Below are 18434 nucleotides of genomic sequence, written 5' to 3' on the forward strand. Positions count from 1 at the left end.
ACAATTTTTAAAGTAGTCAAAGGAAAAAACTTTCAACCCAGAATTCTGTAGTTAGAGAAAGTATTCTTCTAGAATTAAGGTAAAATAATGACAATCTCAGATGAAAGAAAACTAAGAGATTATGTTGCTGGAAGAGCTGTATAATAGAACATGCTAAACAACATTCTTCTGGCTGAAGAGAAATGAGATCAGAATGAATCTAGAATCTTTATGAAATGATGAAAATCATCAGAAATGGTAAATGTCTAAGTAAATATAAAAAGTGATGTACCATCTGAGTACTGAACTAGGTCCTCCTTCAATTTTGTTGAAAGCAAAGTTCCTAGATAAGTAGCTAGGAGTTACTTAGGCGTGTCATAGTTGAAGGGGGATATCCCAAAGAAGACCACTACCACGGTGAGGTGGGACGCCCAGGTAGAAAAGATCTTTCTCTGGCCCTGAGGAGAGGGAATCTGAAGGATAGCAGAAATGATGAGTATGTCAGATGCTGCAGTAAACAGGCAGGAGCTCAGGCCAACAGTGGCACTGGCCCCGTGGAGCACAGACTCACTGACAGAAGTGTCTGAGAAGGAGAGCCTCAGGAGCAATGGGATGCCACAGAGCAAGTAGTGGGTCTGGTTTGAGTTCATACAGAGTAACTGTAGCTGTCCAGCACTGTGTGTGTCCCAGAATTCACCAGCCCACACATCCAGGACCAAGTCATTAAACAAACACAGACCTTCACACTCATGAGGATCCCATATTGAAGAGGGTGGCAAATAGCCACATAGTGGTCATAAGCCATAGTAGCCAAAAAGACACCCTTAATGCCAGCTCATGTCACAAGGAAGAAGATCTGAGAAGGGCAGCCCTCATAGGAGATGGTCTTCTTCTCCTGGAAGAAGTTCACTGGCATGACCAAGATGGTGGTAGACACGTAGCAGATATCCAGGAAGCTCAGATTGCTGAGGAAATAACCCATTGGAGTTTGGAGGGCAGGACTGACCCTGGTGGCCTGCATTATGAGCATGTTCCCTAGGAGAGTTGTCAGGTTGTCAGGTAAATGATCATGAAACCAGAAAGAACAAGCCCTGTCAGTTGGATGGTTGAAAAATCCCAGGAAGACAAATCCAGTGACATTTGTTTATTTATTTCAAATGATGTCACAGCTACAAAATGATAAGAAAAAAGAAACTATAATGAGAACTACTGAAAGCACCACTATTGGGTTTCTGAACTTGCAGAGCCATGTCAAATAATGTATACACAGCAGCCTGAAGAGGTATGCAGGAGTACCTTTAGGAAGATCACAACTTCGCACAGGGTTTTGTATGGCTGCTGGCTGGTAAGAATAAATGGAGACGTTTTAAAATCAGCAACAAGCTGTTAACTCCCATGTTAAAGTAAGCTCATTTCTCACTGGCTCTGCATTAGCTCCTTTCTAAAATTGCACTCCACTGTGTTAAATTCCTTTTTCTAAATATCTTATTTTTTAAGTAACACATTTTTATTATGAAAAATTGAGAAAATGCAGAAAGATATAAAGAAGGATAAAACCATCCACGGAATCAATGCTACCTTTCAGTATTATCCATTCCAGTCTTTTTCTCTATATATGAATCCTGATCTCTGCTTATGAGTTTAAAATATTAGGAGCACAAATTCCCAAAATTACACTGTATTATTCCATCACACAAAATAAATTTAGTATCTCTCTTTTGATTGAACATTTAGATGGCTTCTCTTCCTTTTGCTATTATAAATACTGGAATGAAAATTTTCAGACATGAGTATCTGTGAACATTTCTGATTATTTCTCAGAATTAAATTTTAAGTCAGCCTGGTTTTAGATAACTTTATTTTTCTCAATAAGAGTTAAAACATGTTTTTCAGGGTTTATAAGATATAAGAAATTTCAACCAATAATATATATTTTACTTATATATTTTTCTTTTTTCCTTACTAAATTTTAGTAGCCCTAGATTTAAGCTCAGAAACTATGTTCATCCTGAAAAGATAATTGATACAATTGCCAAATTTGTATTAAGCTATGCTTTCTAATCTCTGAAACATTATTGTGAACTGCAATTTTTATTTCTTTTTCTGTCTTGAAGGGAAGATGATATAGTAGAAACAGCGGGCTCTTGAGCCTAAAAGATGTGGTTTGAAATTCTACGTCTGCCATTTACTAGATGTAGACAGTGGAAAAGTTAGTTGATCTCTGTTCTTCGTTTGCTCATTGTATTCTGATATTAATGGTGTCTGTCTTAACAATTGTTGAGAAAACTAATATGAGATAATATAAGTTATATGCCTGCTGCATTATATGTGCTCAATACTCTTTATTAGGTTAAAAAGTTCCAGTTTGTCCCTACTTTATTGATAGGTTTTATCATGAATGGATGTTGAATTTTCTTAGATGATTTTTCTGCATCTACTGAGCTAATATATGTGTTTTCTTATTTAGTCTGTTAATATGGTAAATTATATGGATTGACTTTTTCAATGATAAACTAACTTTGCATTCCTAGAATCAATTTCAATTAATTGCAATGTATTATTCTTTTTATATACTTCTGGATTCAATTTGCTAATATTTTGTTGACGACTTTTACATCTATATTTATGATCTTTAGTTTTCTTGTAATATCTTTGTCTAGTTTTGTTATCAGGCTCATGCTGGCCATATGAAATATGTGCAGAAGTTTCTCTCCTCTTATATTTTCTGCGAGAAATTGTTTATAATTGGTGTAATGTGTTCCTTAAATGCCTGGTCAAATTCAACAGTGAAATCATATAAGCCTGATGTTCTCCCCACTCTCTTTGCCCTTCCCCAACAGGCCCCAGTGAGTGTTGTTCCCCTCCCTGTGTCCATGTGATCTCATTGTTCAGCTTTCACTTATAAGTGAGAACATGCAGCTTTTTATTTTCTGTTTCTGTGTTAGTTTGTTGAGGATAATGGCTTCCAGCTTCATCCATGTCCCTACAAAGGGATATGATCTCATTACTTTTTATGGCTGCATAGTATTCCATGATGTATATATACCACATTTTCTTTATCCAGTCTGTCATTGATGGGCATTTGAGTTGATTCCATGTCTTTGGTATTGTGAATAATGCTGTAGAGAACATATGCGTGCATGTATCTTTATAATAGAATGAGTTAGGCTGGCCACAGTGGCTCACGCCTGTAATCTCAGCACTTTGGGAGGCTGAGGTGGGTGAATCATGCACTCAGGAAATAGAGATCATCCTGGCTAACATGGTGAAACCCTGTCCCTTCTAAAAATACAAAACAAGCAAACAAACAAAAAACAAAAACAATTAGCTGGGTGTGGTGGCATGTGCCTGTAGTTCCAGCTACCTGGGAGGCTGAGACAAGAGAATCGCTTGAACCTGGGAGGCAGAGGTTGCAGTGAGCCAAGATCACGCCACTGCACTCCAGCCTGGGTGACAGAGTGAGACTCTGTCTCCAAAAAAATAAAATAAAATAAAAAGAAAGAATGATTTATATTCCTTTGGATTCATACTCAGTTAATGGGTTTGCTGGGTTAAGTGGTATTTCCAGTTCTAAATCTTTGGGGAATCACCACACTGTCTTCCGCAATGGTTGAACTAATTTACATTTCTACCAACAGTGTAAAAATGTTCCTATTTCTCCACAATCTCACCAGCATCTGTTGTTTCTTGACTATTTAATAAACACCATTCTGACTGGTGTGAGAGGGTATCTCATTGTGGTTTTGATTTGCATTTCTCTAATAATCAGTGATGCTGAGCTTTTTTCATATGTTTGTTGGCTGCAAGTATGTCTTTTTTTTGAGAAGTGTCTGTTTATATCCTTTGCCCACTTTTTAATGGGGGTCGTTTGCATGCTGGGCTTAATACCTAGGTGATGGGTTGTTAGGTGCAGCAAACCACCATGGCACACATTTACCTATGTAACAAACACGCACATCCTGCACATGTACCTCAGAACTTAAAAAATTAAAATAAAAAAAGAAAATAATGTCTACTAAGGCATTATCAAGTCAGTATGTTTAAGTTTTTCCAATTATCCCGTCCTTTTTTCCTTTCCTTTCCTTTTTTTTGTTTTAGTGATTTATTGTTTGAATAAAAATCTACCAAGTTTCAAAAAAAAAAAAGAAAAAAGAAAAGAAAAGAAAAAAAAAGAAAAAAAAAAACCCCAAGTCATATGGGCCTGGACTTTCCTTTTTTGGAATGTTTTAAACTAAACATTCAATTCCTTTAACATACATAGAACTATTCAGGTTATCCATTTCTTCTTGAGTGAGTTTTGGGACCTTCTGATGTCTTCAAGAAAGTGTTATGTTTCATCTATGCTGTCAAGTAGTAGTAGTCCATAATTATCCTTTTAATGTAGGGTCAGTATTGATTGCTCTTGTCTTATTCCTGACATTTATAATTTGTGTCTTCTGTCTTTTTTTCTTAGTCAACCTGCCTAGATGTTTACCAATCTTATTGCTCTTTTTAAAGAACTAGTTTATTTTCACAGATTTTTCTCTATTGTTTCAATTTCATTGATTTTTTTCTCAAATCTTTATTGTTTCTTTACTTTTGTTTGCTTTGGGTTTGATATCTTCTTCTTTCTCTAAGACAGAAGTTTAGGTTAATGATTATAGATACAGGCTTTTCTAATATACACATTAAGTGGTATATATTTCTGTCTAAACCCTGCTTTAGCTGTATTTCAGAATTTTTGATTTATTGTTTTTATTTTCATTTAGTTCAAAATATTTAAAAATTTCCTTTGAGACTTTCTTTGCTTCATAAGTTATCTTAAAATGTATTGTTTAATAGCCAATATTTAGGAATATTCTAGGTATCTTTCTAATATTATTATTCTATATGGCCAAAGAATATGCTCTGCTTGATATTTATTGTTAATGAGAAAGGCGTGTAGAAGTTTCCAACTATAATTGTGCATTTGTCTATTTTTCCTTTCAGATCTGTCAGGTTTGGCCTCATGTAATTTGAAGTTCTTTTTCAGGTGCTTACACATAAAGGATAATGTCTTCGTGGAGATTTGATTTATCATTATGCAATATTCCTTTTAATCCCTGGTGATCTTCCTTCATTCTGAAGTCTATTTTGTCTAAAATTAATATATCCTTTGCCCACTTTTACTATGCAACATTTGCATAGTATATCTTTCTCTCTTCTTTTACTTTCAACTCTCCCCTCTCCTTATATTTACAGTGGGTTTCTTTTAGACAGTATATAGTTGGATACCGCCTTTTAAAACCCAATTTGAAGGCTCTAGGGAAGAAAACCTTTCTGTTTCTCCCTAGCAGCTAGTGGTTCCTGACAATCCCTGTTGTTCCTCAGCTTGTAGCTGCATGACTCCAGTCTTTGCCTCTATTTTTGCATGGCGCTCTCGTTTGTGTGTGTCTTTATTTGTCCTCTCCTTTTCTTATAATGATGCCACTAACTGTGTTTAGGTCCCACCTTAATCCAGTATAATCTCCTATTAACTTAAATAATTACACCTTCAAAGGCCCTATTTCCAAATAAGATCACATTCTGGTGAGACATGAATGTTAGGGGAACACTATTCAACCCAATACATTTATCTTGATTTAATTCATTTCAAACACTCTCCATTTGTTTGTATAGATCCAAGTTTCTGACTTACAGTATATTTCTTATACCCGAAAAACTTTCATTAACATTTATTTAGAGTATATTTGTTGGCAACACATTCCCTGTTTTTATTTGTCTGAGAAAATCCTTATTTCTCTCAATAATTGAAGGATGTCTTCAGGTTAACAGGTTATTTTTTTTCTTTTTTCCCATTTAGCACTTTAAAGATGTCACATCATTTCATTTAGCACTGGTTGTGTAGTTTCTGATGTGAAATCTGCTGTATTTCTTATTTGTGATGCTCTGTTGGTTGTTTCTTTCCTCCTACTACTTGTCTCTTCCTTCTCAAATTCCAATTTTTAGACAGTTTGGTACTGTACCATATCTCTTGGATACTCTGGCTTAAAAATTGCTTTTAACTCTTTTTTTTCTCCTTGTGTTTGGTTTGTGTAATTTCTGTTGACTTATTTTCTTTTTTCTTTCTTTTTTTTTTAAATTTTTGAGATGAAGTCTCACTCTGTCACCTAGGCTGGAGTGCAGTGGCGTGATCTTGGCTCACCACAGCCTCTGCCTCTGCCTCTCAGTTTTAAGAGATTCTTCTGCCCTCAGCCTCCTGAGTAGCTGAGATTACAGGCATCCACCACTGCATCCAGCTTTTTTTTTTTTTTTTTTTGTAGTTTTTAGTAGAGATGGTGTTTCTTTCTTTCTTTTTTTTTTTTTTTTTTTGAGACGGAATCTCGCTCTCGCTCTGTCACCCAGGCTGGAGTGCAGTGGCACAATCTCGGCTGACTGCAAGCTCCCCATCCTGGGTTCACACCATTCTCCTACCTCAGCCTCCCGAGTAGCTGGGACTACAGGCACCCACCACGCCCAGCTAATTTTGTTTTTATATTTTGGTAGAGACGGGGTTTCACCATGTTAGCCAGGATGGTCTTGATCTCCTGACCTCGTGATCCACCTGCCTCGGCCTCCCAAAGTGCTGGGATTACAGGCGTGAGCCACCACACCCAGCCTGAGACAGGGGTTCACCATGTTGGCCTGGCTGGCCTCGAACTCCTGACCTCAAGTGATCCACTCACCTCAGCCTCCCAAAGTGTTGGGATTACAGCTGTGAGCCGCTGCACCTGGCCTCTGTTGACCTATTTTGAAGTTCACGAATTCTTTCTTCAGCTGTATCAAGTTTATTGAAGAGCCTGTTAAATGAATTCTTCATCTTTATTACCGTGTTTTTAATTTATAGCACTTCCATTTGATCTTTTCTTATAGTTTTCACCTCTCTGCTGAAATCAAGTATGTGATCTTGCAGGTTGGTTACTTTTTCCATTAAGGCTTCTAAGCGATTAATCATTATAATTTTAAATTCCTTGTCTCATAGTTTAAAAATATTTCTCATATGTGAGTCTGGTTTTTATGTATTGTCTCTTCAGGCTATATTTTTTCCTACCTTTGTTTTTAAGATGGGGTCTCACTCTGTTGCCCAGGCTGGAGTGCAGTGGTGTGATCATGGCTCACTGCAGCCTCAAACTTCTGGGCTCAAGCAATCCTCATGCCACAGTCTCGTAAGTAGCTGGGACTATAGGCATACACCACTATGCTGGGCCAATTAAAAAAATATTTTTCAGAGATGTGGGTCTCACTTTGTGTCTGCTTGGAAGCCAGGCTTTGGTGTAAGAATGGGCAAGAAGAGTTACAGAGTCTGCCTATTGTTGATAGTCCGTGTGCCTCAGGTTAAAACACCTTCGTTTGGTCCCAAAGAGTGGTTTGAGTGCTAAAAACAGATTAAAATGAAATGGTCTATAGCTAAAGATGTTTTGGAGCTTGGAGAAAATCCCTGAAGCGTTGGTTCACAGAGAGGAAGCCATGGTTGAAGCACTTTAAATCCATGGGTGGTGAGGATGTGTGAGGACATGGAATCAGTTTGGGCAGGCTGGCTGGATGGTGGGATCATTAATTAAAGCAGGAAATACATGAGGTAGAGCAGATTTAGGGGGAGGAGATAGTAGATTAGATTCAAATAATGTTGAATGTTAGGTAATTGTGGGATCTCCATGCAGAAATTCCTAATAGGCTGTTCAAAATACAGGATTTGGTCTCAGGAGACAGGCTAGAACTGCAGATACTAATTTGGGAGTCATCCTGAAGACAACTGTTGCAGCAACAGGTGTACATAAATTCAATCAAGAAGAATAGATAGAGTGAGAGGAGAGGAAGGCTAAGGTGGGAATCTTGCGCTCCTCAGTGTTTACAGAAAATGTGGTGAAGAGGTATCCAGAAAGGACTTGAAAATACTCAGAACCCTACCTACCTCAGCTATAGGCATTGCTTTTCCTAAGTAATTTCCCTAAATAATAAGCATTTCTCTTATTAATCCCTTATTAGCAATGATTTACAGTAAATCACCATTGGAACTGAGCTGGGTTCTGCATGTACTCCTGGAAATTTCTGATGTTATGTGTGTGTTTTATTCTGTTTTCTCTGTTAACTGCATAAACTTTGAGTCATTCGAAAATCAGGGACTTTTTTTTCACTCCTCATATCAAAAAGGTAGATATGAAAATCTCTTTTATAGGCCGGGCGCGGTGGCTCAAGCCTGTAATCCCAGCACTTTGGGAGGCCGAGACGGGCGGATCACGAGGTCGGGAGATCGAGACCATCCTGGTTAACACGGTGAAACCCCGTCTCTACTAAAAAAATACAAAAAACTAGCCGGGCGAGGTGGCGGGCGCCTGTAGTCCCAGCTACTCGGGAGGCTGAGGCAGGAGAATGGCGTGAACCCGGGAGGCGGAGCTTGCAGTGAGCTGAGATCCGGCCACTGCACTCCAGCCTGGGTGACAGAGCGAGACTCCGTCTCAAAAAAAAAAAAAAAAGAAAATCTCTTTTATAGGTAGATGTCTAGATGTATTCACAGGAAGAAATGAAATTCCTCATGGAAGGTGGTTCTGTAAGAGTTTACTTTGGGAAACTGATCCAAACATCACCCAGTCTATGGATATCTAAATTAGAAAACTGAATATAAATTTTCAGGGATTTTCTAAAATATGGTTTCTGAGGTTGCACACACTGCTTATTATAAAGGTCTTGAAATGTGACTTCATATTAGTTCAAGTCAGTGCCTGAGGAACATATTTATAGGGCATTAAAAAAAAATCTGTATATATATGTCTACATGTAACTTTTTGTCTTTAGTTTAACTGACTAATCTAATTTCTTGTGGGCTGGGGGATAAGGTGGGTAAGTAGTAATGTGAATTTTTTCTTACTCTTTTTTTTTTTTTTTTTTTTTTTTTTGAGAGAGGGTTTTGCTCTGTCGGCTCTGTTGCCGAGGCTGGAGTGCAGTGGTGCAATCTTGGCTCTCTGCAGCTTCAACCTCCCAGGCTGTCAATCCTCCCACTTCAGCCTTCTGAGTAGCTGGGATCACAGGCATGCACCACCCCACCTGGCTAATTTTTTGTATTATTAGCAGAGATGGGGTTTGGACATGTTGCCCAGGCTGATCGCAAACTCCTGGATTCAAGTGATCTGCCAACCTCAACCTCCCAAAGTGTTGGGATTACAGGGTGAGCCACTGTGCCTGGCCTTATTTTTTCTTATTACTCATCATCCCTGATGTAGTTTGGATATTTCATGCCCTCCAAATTTCATGCTGAAATTTGATCCCAGATGTTGGAAGTGAGGTCTAGTGGGAGGTTCGGCTCATGGGGGCAAATCTCTCATGAACAGCTTGGTGCCATCCTTGCAGCAATGAGTGAGTTCTCATTCTATTAGTTCACATCATGACTGATTGTCAAAAAGCCTGGCATCTCCTCCTCTCTCTCGTTCTTTCTCTCTCACCACTTTACATGCCAGCTCCACTTCCCTTTCTGTCATGATTGGAAGCTTCCTGAGACCCTCACCAGAAGATGCTGGTGCCATGCTTCTTGTACAGCCTCCAGAACTGTGAGCCAAATAAAATTCTTTTCTTTATGAACTACCCAGCATCAGGTATTCTTTTAGAGCAATGCAAAAAGGACTGAGACGATCACCACCGTCATCATTAAAATTTATTATTAGCAATCACCACCTATGCATGACACTTTCTGTAATACAATATACACTTGTCCCTTAGAATTTAAATTCTTATTCCTAGGAATAGGCAGCCTCATTGAAAACCCTCTCCCGTATAATAATGACTTTATTCTCCATGATCACATGGAGATAGATAGATTTCATAGAAAAAAATAATTTGAGGGTGATTTTTCTTAGACTGGTTCTGTACCAAAAAATTGGCTTTTAAAAAAATCTTGCTTAGGCTGGGCTTGGTGGCTCACACCTGTAATCCCAGCACTTTGGGAGGCCGAGGAGGGCGGATCACAAGGTCAGGAGTTTGAGACCAGCCTGGACAACATGGTGAAACCCTGTCTCTACTAAAAATACAAAAATTAACTGGGTGTGGTGGCGCACACCTGTAATCCTAGCTACGCAGGAGGCTGAGGCAGGAGAATTGCTTGAACCTGGGAGGCGGAGGTTGCAGTGAGCCGAGATCATGCCACTGCAAACCAGCCTGGGCAACAGAGTAAGACTCTATCTCAGAAAACACAACAAACAACAACAACAACAACAACAATATATATCTTTCTTAATAGTTTCAAAGTATGCTTTTCTTTAATGATTAAATTGATTTTAGTATAATGCATCCAACGAAAACCCAATGAGTTTCTTTGAAAAGATGCAACATTTTTACATACCTGAATTCAAACAGTATTTTTCAAACTGAGTAATGGATAGAAACAAACATTATATAATAATAGCTAACACTAGTTAAATCTCTATTATGTGCTAACTTTTTACGTGTATTACATCTCAGCTTTTTACATTTATTAACTTATTTGATTCACATAATAACCTATAAGACAACCTACCATACCCGTTTTGGAGGTAAATAAACTGAGGCACAGAGGGTTTAAGTCATATAGTAATTATTAGTAGTGATACTGATAATATCTTATATTTGCAAACTGCTCTATAGTCTTGAAAGCCCGTGCATTCTTTGATTCTGAGAATTCAAGGCACGTGATTCATATGCCAGTACAGCTTTCATTAAAAATTCCAAATCTCGGGGGCTTCAGGAGCTTAAAGTATTTAAATTTCAATAGAAAGTTGGTACTGAAGTTAAGCATAAATAATTTTTAAATCTAAATATAAACTGTGGAAAATAAACAAGCGTAGAGGTCTTAAAAGAGGATTTTTTTTTTTTTTTTTTTTGCTTTGGCAATAAATGAAATGTTTTGTTGACTAACCTTAAGGGGTTTATTTCCTCAAAAGAAACAAAACGAGGCATACATTAACTAGAGTAACTGATGTGATTTTGAAAATCCTTATAGCACATCAGGGTAACATCTACTTATACTTAATTTCGGTAACACAAAGCAATCATTAAACTTTTCAAATTGAATTTTCATATTGCCCGGTAAATTGCTGATCTACTTAAACCACACGCGCGCGCACACACACACGTACGCACACACGCACACGCGCACACGCACACGCACACGCACACACGCACGCATGTGCGCTCTCACACACGCGCAGAATACCAGTATGCAGGACAATTTCTCTAAAAGAAAACCCAAATTATTTCAGGTGCTTGTGGTAAAGTTAATTTATTGCCATGAATTTATGAATTATTTTCACCTGGCCTCGATTTCTATTTGTATTCTCCCCCATAATATGAGTGCCTGGAACCAGATGGCATATTCGGAGGTCATCGTGCAGGCCAGTGCATTCCCAAACTTGAATGTGCATTAAATAACCTGCAGTTCCAGTAAGTTCCCAGGCAACACCAATGCTGCTGACCCAGGGACCACACTTGAGCAGCAAGTGTAAGCTATTTCCACCTAACAGAGCTATGCTTACCCCTAAAATTAGTAGGCTAAGTCTTTTCTTAATAAATTTGTTAAGAAAAATTCTCCATTGCATCTCAGAAATTTATTACAGCATTTAATATTTCTTTCATTCCTTTATATCTCACCTGCATTTCTCCTAGTGTAAAGGAAAAAGGAAAGACAAATTGCTACCTCTTATGACATGTAAGTGCCTTCTAGCTATAAAATTCTTCAAGCTATGAAATTCTTATTTTCTTTCAGCATTTTCCAATAATCTTTCTTTGGTAGTGGCTAGTTTTCAATTCAAACCAATTTAGTTCCTCCATAGGGTCTAATACAGCTCTATAATAGGTATTATAAAGAGACCCAAAGGGGAGTAAGACCTTATTCCTGTCTTCAATAAGCAAACAATCTAATGGGAAGATAAACTACAATATGAGACAGAAAGCTTTGTGACATTTTGTTTACTTTTAAAATTATTATTATTTTTTTCTTTATTAATCTTTGGTCAGATAGCCCCTGGCTAAACAGTTGTAGGAAGAGGACACTCAGTGCTTGCTCAAAGCCCCCATTTCCATCTTAAATACAAATACCTTGAAGTTACAGTCTGAGCCTTTCAATTCTGTATGAAAACGTAGCCTGGAGCCTCATGTACAAGCACGGATTCAATAAATGTTTGATGAATATAGAAGCACCGTAAAGAACGTCTGTAGGATTAGAGATATCAAAGGCTTTTTAAAGACATAGCACTATGGTGGACCTTAAAGGATTTAAACAGGCAGAAATATGGGGATAATCATTTGAGGTAAAGGGAGCAGAGAAGCAAAGCCATGGAGGCTGGTACCCAGAATTGGCTCCTTCCTTCTGAGTTGCTCCAACTTTTGTCTACCTCCTATTTGTCTCGAATCACATATTCTTTAAAAATTATGAAGGGAGTAACCTAGAGATTTACTTCTGTTAGAGTATGATTTAGGCTTCTGTTTCATTGCTTCCTAAACAAAGATCCAGACTGGTTGACCTCTGAGGTCCCTTCTGTCTCAACAGCCTATAGTGATGATAAAAAAGATGACCTTGTTGTTCTCACCTATTCAGCACTGGACACCTTCCTGGAAAATATGTGATTAGCCAGTCAAGGCCACCTCAAAGTAAGGCACTGTGTTTTCCTATCCTCTTGTATGTATTACTAATACCAACACTGTTCATCTTATTAATGCTTGTTGAGCACGTGCTGTGTGCCAGGCAATCTTCATGAATTATCCCATTTATTCTCAAAACAACTAAAAAGTGTAAATACTGCTATTAACCCCATTTTGCAGATAAGAAAACTGAGACTTTAAGAGTTTATCCTGCTATTCTGAATTCAGAGTCTCATTTTTGACTACTGAGCAAAACCCCCTTTTCATAACAATGTATGAATATTCAGTTACATGCTCACAACTCTATTTGCTTCATTCCAAGAATTTCTCGGTAATCCACTTGGCATATGAATTGAAATCTCCACCTTTTTACTTAATTGAAGTGTGTAAATATAAGTATAGAGACCTGATAACTATTCTTTCTTTTTTTTTTAACATTGCAACTTCTTATTTCATTAATTGCATTTAGACTACTTACGCAAGCATTTTATAATACATAGAGTAATGAGATGACAGTACTGGAGATATTCAAATAGAGGCTGGATAGCTGCATCTCCTGCAAAGATTAACTCATGTCTCAAGTGAAGATCATTTGAGTTGATTCTTATAGTCCTTTTTAGCTCCAAATTCCACTGTTCTTTCAATGTGAAAACATAGCATTTTTATGACCATGAAAATGTCATATTTCATAAGATCAGATCAGACCAAGAATATCAGTCATCTCTTAGTATTCACCTACCTTGTGGAAATCCACTTTTGGTGTTTATGAACATCTTCCAGGAAAGTAAACATTTCACATGTCCAAAAGCCTCCTTGGCTCCAATGTTATGTTATCTATATATATATATATATCCCTTATTTTATGTTATTTATCAAATAGAGATTTTAAAATGTTTTATTTTGGAGCAATTATAGATTCACAGGAAAAGTTAAGGAACTATATAGGGAGTCTTGTCCTTAACATTTCATTTTTAAAATAAAAACTATATAGGAATTTTAAATTTCAAAAGTAGCATGTGCTCACTGAAAAATTTCACATAAGTGAAAAGTACATAAAATGTAAATGGAGTATCTTCCCTTTCACAGAACACTCTGCTCTGCACCACTGTTCACAGTGTGTTATTTGTATATGATTGACCAAATAACAGAAACAAACAATCCCAGTTTCCCTTCCATCCCTACATAGCCCTGTGATGGACAGTAACGATAGCCCCAATTATAATGGTGGCTACTGCTTATTAAGTACTTACAAGGTACCAGGAGCTACACTGGGTGCTTTGCACACACAGTCTCATGTATGTATCACAACAACCTTATATAGTAGGAATTGATTAAGATTTGCAAGTAAGGAAACTGATGCTTTTTTTATTATTATACTTTATGTTCTAGGGTACATGTGCACAACGTGCAGGTTTGTTACATATGTATACATGTGCCATGTTGGTGTGCTGCACCCATTAACTCGTCATTTACATTAGGTATATCTCCTAATGCTATCCCTCCCTTCTCCCGCCACCCCACGACAGGCCCTGGTGTGTGATGTTCCCCACCCTGTGTCCAAGTGATCTCATTGTTCAATTCCCACCTATGAGTGAGAACATGCGGTGTTTGGTTTTCTGTCCTTGGGATAGTTTGCTGAGAATGATGGTTTCCAGCTGCATCCATGTCCCTACAAAGGACATGAACTCATCCTTTTTTGTGGCTGCATAGTATTCCATAGTGTATATGTGCCACATTTTCTTAATCCAGTCTATCATTGATGGACATTTGGGTTGGTTCCAACCCTTTGCTATTGTGAATAGTGCCATAATAAACATACGTGTGCATGTGTCTTTATAGCAGCATGATTTATAATACCTTTGGGTATATACCCAGTAATAGGATGACTGAGTCAAATGGTATTTCTAGTTCTAGATTCTTGAGGAATAGCCTCACTGTCTTTCACAATGGTTGAACTAGTTTACAGTCCCACCAACAGTGTAAAAGTGTTCCATTTCTCCACAACCTCTCCAGCACCTGTTGTTTCCCGACTTTTTAATGATTGCTATTCTAACTGGCGTGAGATGGTATCTCTTTGTGGTTTTGATTTGCATTTCTCTGATGAGCAGTGATGATGAGCATTTTTTCATGTGTCTGTTGGCTGCATAAATGTCTTCTTTTGAGAAGTGTCTGTTCATATCCTTTGCCCACTTTTTGATGGGGTGATTTGATTTTTTTCTTGTAAATTTGTTTGAGTTCTTTATAGATTCTGGATATTAGCCCTTTGTCAGATGGGTCGATTGCAAAAATTTTCTCCCATTCTGTAGGTTGCCTGTTTACTCTGATGGTGGGGAAACTGATGCTTCAAATTACCTGGCTACTATATTAGTGGCTGGGATTTAACCCATGCCCATCTGACTCTAAAGGCTATACTCTTTCCAATTCCCTGTTCTGCATTCCATAATTCCGTAAAATAAAGAGAGACAGAAAGGACCAAATAAGAAAAATGCCTACCTCTTTTCAATCTCCTGAGAATCAGTTCAATCAGTAGCAACAACAAAACAAAACAAGTCAAAACAAAAGTTAATGCTAACACTGATTAAATGAATTTCTTGGAATTAAAAAAGGATGAAATTATTGACTTATTTTTCCACTAATTATATTTACTGTATCAGCCTCATGATGAGACTATATAGGATTTATTGGGCACATATTTCTCAACATCTGTCTCTGCCTGAAACATGACATAAATTTGCATTTCTTAACCTGTGTTAACTTTGACAAGAGGGTAACTGTATAGAGGTCTTACAGAAAATTGCACTCCTCCCAAGCCTATGCCAGAGGTAGCATAGAGCCACTGGCAAATTCTGAGCACCCCTCATGAACATGTATGTCAGAGTGGAGAAGGACTGGTCTGCAATGCCCTGCCTATGAGAAGGTGTCTTAGGTCCCTGACCCTGGCATCACAGAGTCTGATACTCCCAGTGGCATCCAAGCTAAACAGGGACCCAAAGCTTGGGGCTCAAAGACTGTTCACGAACAACTCAGGTGGAAGTCAGGGGAACAGGAAAGATATAAAATCCAGCACTTTAGTCAGACCTACAGAGAAAGGTTAAGAAAGGACATCTCAGCTGAGCACTGGAGAACATTTCTGTTCAATGGTTCTGGTGCAAACATCTTAGAGACCTGAGGAAAAGAACAGCTTGTTGGGGCATAAATGTGGCACCATGGCCCTGTAAGAGCAATGGTTCCAATGGAGACCATGTGGCACGTTCTGTTCAGTTCCCAGCCAGAGAGCAGCAACTCTGCTTCTTTCTTTCCCAATCAGTAATCTCTAAGGCAAATGATTGGGGATGAAATGATTTACAAATAGCTTTAAATATTTATTTCTAATAAAAAGAATCATAGGTAAAGTAAATCATTCACAAGCTTCAAGCCTTTATTATAGTCAATAAATTGCTTGCAACACACCTCTCCGAAACATCAATGTGTTGCCACATAAAGATGGGAACCCCTGGTTAGCGAATAAATGTTTCCAAATATATGTTTTGTATGAATTTAATCAAATTTCTTTAGACAATTATTTTGTCTGCACCTATTGTTGCACTGTAATGTGTAATAGTGGAAATATATCCCTGTGCTTTCTCCTGAAAAATTATTCCTTTCTGTCCTGCTTGTCAAAAATAGAATACTAATACTTTGCATTTTGTATTATGCCATGAAAATTTTTTCACTTATATTATCTCACTTAAATAACTCAGACATTCCTTAGGTTCTGGAGTAGATAATTTCTAAAGTAAGTTCTACTCTAATTCTATAAGTTGTACTGTCGAAATGTATACACACAGAAAATTTGTTAATATATGTCATTACATAAATGTTACCAAAATGGTAATAAAAATATGCACATTATACAGTATGTTACTAAGGGGTAGGTATATCCTGACATTGGGCAGTTTTTCTTAATCGTGATGATAAATAAATAAATTACGTACCACTGAGCCTCACTGAAAGGCTTTGATTTCTGGCTTTGGGGGTGGGGCTTGTGCTCCCAACACTGCTATGGAAAGAATACTCTTCGATACAGCTGGCTATTGAACTCCATGCAACATGAAGGGACCTGCCATTCCAGGAGCTGCCAACGGCATAGTCATTGCCTATGCAGGAACCAAAAATCCTCTCTGATCACTCTATGATTCATTCTTCTAGGATGGCCATGTATAAATGCCTGTGGACTGTCCTTTAGGGAGTATCCATCTAATCTCTCTCTAAGCAAATGTTCTGGGACTCCTCCAAGTACAAACATAACTCAAGGGCAACAGCTTGATTAGAAAGTGTAGAAATGAAGAGCAATTAGTTCTCTCTTGGATTCATTAAGGTTGTGGCTATCATCTTTTCCCAGCACACAGTGAGGAGATCAGCTTTCTAGCTGACACTGTGAATAGAGTTTGGTACTGGATTTGTTGTCAGGAGTTGTGGTGGCTAAAGCCTGAAAGACAGCCTTGTCCTCCTCCTAGTTAGTGAGTGAAGGCATATGCATGGATGTGGGTTTATTTGATTGGGTTTTACAGTACATGAGGGAGTGTTTTCTGTTTGTTCTGGTGGCCATGGCCATGGGCTTTGCTTGGACCTAGCCTCTTCATGCCACATGCCCCACCGGAGGAACGTGTATCTGGAGCCACAGTACTGCAACATGTCTGCTGTCTCAGCTTCAAGCGGCTCCTAGTTAGGGCTGCCCCCTGCATGCAGTGCTTCCCTTCTTTCCTGCTGGCACCACTTAGACCTTTGTGGCCCCTGATTTCTGGTCCTGCCATTGCTCATAACCTGGTGATGGCACTGCTTGTTGTGGAGTTCTGAAGGGGAAAATGGCAGAGCCATCAAATAGTTCTGTAGGGCCTACATGTGGAGAAGGTATAAGTCTGAAAATCTTGCAGTATTTTCCTGCACTGAATTAAGATAAAAACATTAGACAGTGTTAAGTCACTAAAGCTCAAAAATCCCCTAGCAACGGGTTTTTCCATGTGCGAAGAAGTAGCACAGAAATGGAGATTATTAAAACCCTTAGGGTCATTAGCCTTCAGGGAAATGTAAATCAAAATCGCATTTGACATAGGGCTTCATATATGCCAGGATGCTTATAATAAAAGGCAGACATAACAATAAGTGTTGGTGAGGATGTAGAGAAATTAGAAACTCCACTCACTGTTCTTAGTGCCACTGCTTTGAAAACAGTCTGGAAGTTCTTTAAAAAGTTAAACATAGATTTACCATATGATCCAACACTTCCTTTCCTAGCTATACACCCAGGATATATAAAAATATTTGTCTACCAAAAATTTGTACATAAATTTTCATAGGAGCATTATTCATAAAAAGTTAAAATAACCAAAATGTCTATCCAGTGATAAATGGGTTAATAAAATGTGGTGTATCTATATGATGGAAATTATTTAGCAGTAGGAAGGACCGAAGTACTGATACATGCTGTCATATTGATGAAACTTGAAAACATTATCTCAAGTGAGAGATGCTAGACATACCAGGCACATATTATATGATTTCCTTTATATGAAACATCCAGAATAGCAATATCCAAAACCACAGAAACAGGTTAGTGGTTGTTTAGAGCTACAAAACTGGGGGCAAATAGGGAGTGACTGCTAGTTTTTGGGAGTGCATGATTAAGATGTTCCAAAATATCAGTGGATTAGAGAACAGAAAGCATGCAACATCACAGTGTGTTAAGTGCTCAACACAGGTATAGCTGTTTGTCCTGGTGGGATGGGCATCAGAGTTGTCAAAAGATGCTATGTGGAGTGAGCACAATTATAATTGAAACTAGAATGTTCATGTTTTTCTCTAATCCAGAATGTGAT

General features: G+C 38.0%; 1 pseudogene; it reads right to left on the minus strand.

Moving 5' to 3' along the window:
* Positions 1-341: 341 nt before the first annotated feature.
* LOC105479303 (olfactory receptor 5V1-like) lies at positions 342-17372 on the minus strand (annotated as a pseudogene).
* Positions 17373-18434: the final 1062 nt, after the last annotated feature.

This window comes from Macaca nemestrina, chromosome 1 (assembly GCF_043159975.1).
Source record: "Macaca nemestrina isolate mMacNem1 chromosome 1, mMacNem.hap1, whole genome shotgun sequence".
Lineage (NCBI taxonomy): Eukaryota > Metazoa > Chordata > Mammalia > Primates > Cercopithecidae > Macaca > Macaca nemestrina.